The sequence below is a fragment of the Rattus rattus genome, chromosome 9 (genome assembly GCF_011064425.1).
Source record: "Rattus rattus isolate New Zealand chromosome 9, Rrattus_CSIRO_v1, whole genome shotgun sequence".
Classification (NCBI taxonomy): domain Eukaryota; kingdom Metazoa; phylum Chordata; class Mammalia; order Rodentia; family Muridae; genus Rattus; species Rattus rattus.
In genome coordinates, this window is record NC_046162.1 from 44,785,431 (window position 1) to 44,788,991 (window position 3,561).

Consider the following 3,561-nt stretch of genomic DNA (forward strand, 5'->3'; position numbering starts at 1 on the left):
CTGTGTCAATAAGTCAATGCAAAACTTACTTCCTGACATTCTGTTTCCCTACTGCAGTCATTAAAGCACGGGGCGGGTGGGGGGGAACGGGTGTTTCCCTGTCTTCGCTCACAGATGGGGCAAGCAGCAGCCACTAGGCTGCACTGCCCTGCCCTGGTATAGAAGGCGGGACAATGGCAGAATGGAGGTCAGTCACGTAAATGTGCAAATCTGAGGTACTCTTAGCAGATGGTGCTTACCTCAACAGTGGGAACACACACACTGATGACTGGGGTCAGGGAGACAGTGAGGACCACCGTGAGGCCAGAGGCTGGTCTACCTGACTTGACCCTTTTGCACAGCTGTGAGGTTGCTGCTTGGTCCCCATGCTCCGGAAGAAGCCACACGGCTTTCACAAATATACAGACTGCCTTCCCAACAGAAGGCAGAGAACCTTCAAAGGGCACTTCTTTTTGCTCTTTCTGCTGAAGCTGCAGAAAGAAAACACGGGGAAGAATATCCTATTGACAAGAGTTTCATTTATGCTCTTTGCGGTTAAGGCTACACGCAAGATACTCCATTATCCTAAAGGGAGTGGGACAGTTTTATTTTTATCGAAGTCAGGAGCAGTTAATTAGCATTTCTAAAACCACCTCCTATAGGGACCTGGGACACTGGCTGCAAAGAAATGGTACCAGGGAGAGAGCAAGAAGACTCAGCACAGGCTTGCACCACTCAGGAATTATCAAGTCTGACCCTGCTCTTTCCCCCTCCATTTCCCCATCTGCAAAGTGGGTCGATAATCACAGTGCTTGGTTCTTTTGGAAGCCGCAATGAAAACAATCCTCACAAAGCATTGGTACTGCAGGCTGCATCCTCGCCTCTCCATCCAGGCCTGCAGCAAGATTGGCTTCCAGGGCTGTGTATGGAACGAGGTGTGGCCAAGTGACTTGCGTTGGCAGTGAAATGGCAGAAACGGCACATGTCACCTCCAAAAGAAACACTGGAAGCCAGAGTATGACTCACCACAGTCTTGTGTTCTTCCACCTCTGAGACGAATGTGAAGTTGAATCCAGCATGGCCTGGGTGGAAAGGGCTGGCCTCACTCCGCAGGCCAGGGCTGGGAGCTGCTGAGATCTGGCACGGTTTGACCAGCACAGGTATGGAATGGGAGATAGCTGCCCTTACTGATACCACAAACCATGCTCTTGGCTAAACACAGAGAAACTGGGCTTGATTAGAGCCGAAGACGAATGCCCATCCACCTCAAGTTGTAAGTTTCAAGTTCTCAGGAAGACAGGTGAAAAGGACCGCGTATCACTCTCTGTGTCAGACAGACTCTTAGCACAGCAAGGGATCCTGGAATAGCTACAATTTATTAAGTGCCTATCATAATCAGGAATTAGCCTAAGGACCTTATATTGCCTATCATATTTAACCCTAGCAATAATCCTATAGAGTGTCATGTCACTGTGGCAGGAAGAGACTTTCTGTTTCCCTCATTCTTATCCTCCCCGTTGTAGGAAGGGCATTTAAATATGTATTTGTTAAAGCTAATTCTGAAGATGCACCCGGTAGTAAATACCTGTAACTACAGTATAGGGTATGAGCAGCAGCAAGAAAGATTGTTCTCCTGATGTTGGCCCCTGGGGTGGGGCTGACCAGCTCTGGTGGAGGGCAAGGAGACTCTTAAAGAAAGGCATGTGTGTGATGTTTTGCAGCCTTCTCAAATATGCACCGGGGAGATAGGACAAGACAGGGAGAGATATGTGCAGATGGAACGGAATCTCTGGTGATTCGGCTGGGCAGAGGGAGCCTGCTCCAGACGCATCCAGGGGAGCTCTGTGATTAGTTTCAGCCAATGACATTTGGCAGAGCAACCTTTGTGAATTCTCAGTGAAAGATCGAAGACCCAGAATGCCACTTTGCTACTCTCTCTTCACCTGCAGCAGCACTGGAGAAAGAGTGGAGGGCGTCACGTGACCCCTAGACCCCTCACAGAGAAGGACCCCTCAGCGGCCCTCCTCTCCATATCCGCTCATTTGTCATCGGCCTGAAATGAAGGACTGTGACGTTATGACTGTTCCCACAGCAGAGTCCGACCTATCCTCACATACAACATGGGAAACTGAATACTCAGAGTAGGACAAAACAAACCCAAGGAAATCACAAGAGAATTCACACCGGGGAAAAGCTAGTCAAGGGGAAAAAGAGTGTGATTCACATTCAATGCCATTGGAAGTCCAATTCATATGCAGGGTCTATTAAACTTGTTTTGAACACCAAAATCATAACAAAATGGATCTTCTAAAAAATGGTACTCAAAGTGAATGGCAAACACAACTAGTTCCACGGCCATTAAAGAAAGTGGAAATTTACCTAAGAATCACAATATCGGAAGATTGTGCTTGGAAAACTGGTCACAAACTTCAAAGACTGAGGAAGTCCTGGTTTTGCCACTCCTCAGAAAAGAGAGGCTGGACACTTCATTTTGATACTGTTATAAAATGGGAGAGACGTAGAAAGGTTGTCAAATCATACAAACAATAAATGTAATCTAATTATACAGAAATACTCAACAACCCTCAATCAGTTCTCAATGTAGGAGAGTTCAATATTGGAGATTCCACTTAAGATTGGATGTATGCTATGTGTGTGTGTGCACATACACACACACACACTCTCACACACACACACATACATACACACACATACAGGATAGGAATCTCTCATTGATTTAATTTGATAAAAATATCAAATTTAACTGCAATATAAAAGAAAATCTCAAAGTAAAATAATGTAACGTAATTTTTATTTTTTAACCTTCTCAAGAGCTGGTGTGATGGCTCGGCAAGTCAAGTCCCTTGCCACCAAGCCTGACCACCTGAGTTTGATGCCTAGAATACACATGTTGTATGCTGGAAGGGGAGAACTGATTCCCTGCAAGTCATTTTCTAACTTCTACATACGCATATGCACACATACACAAACAAATAAATGTATACTAAAGGAAAAAAATCCTCTCACACCAACCACCATGCATCTATATTAAAGTCATTATCAGAGGCACATATGTATTACCACAATATTATAGTGCTTTTCTTTGAGTGTTTGACAAGGTAATTAGACAAGAAAATGAAGTAAATACAAACCAGTTTAGAAAAGGACACAAAATTATTATTTGCAAAAGATACAATGATCTGCTGGAGAACCCCGTAACCAACACTTTAAGTCCTGAAAAACAGTGGCTAAATGAGAGTAAGAAAAGCCAACACATTATTCTAACCCCCCACACTACAGCAACAAGTCCAAACTATGTAACAAGGAAATTGTGATTAAGAGAAGATAAATGTTAACCGACTGCAGGAGAGGGTCACAGATAAGTTTAAATAAGCAGATGCTGCTCCTCTGAGAAATATTCTCATGACGCCCAATGTTGCAAAGACAACACAGTCACCATCTTGATACCCACATGTCAGAAAAATGCAGAAACACCTCTCTTCCACAAGGCAAACATCTAGGTTGGACAGGAAGGTCCCCCAGGCAAAGGCTCTGGTGACTGAGCCATTGAAGAACCCTAAC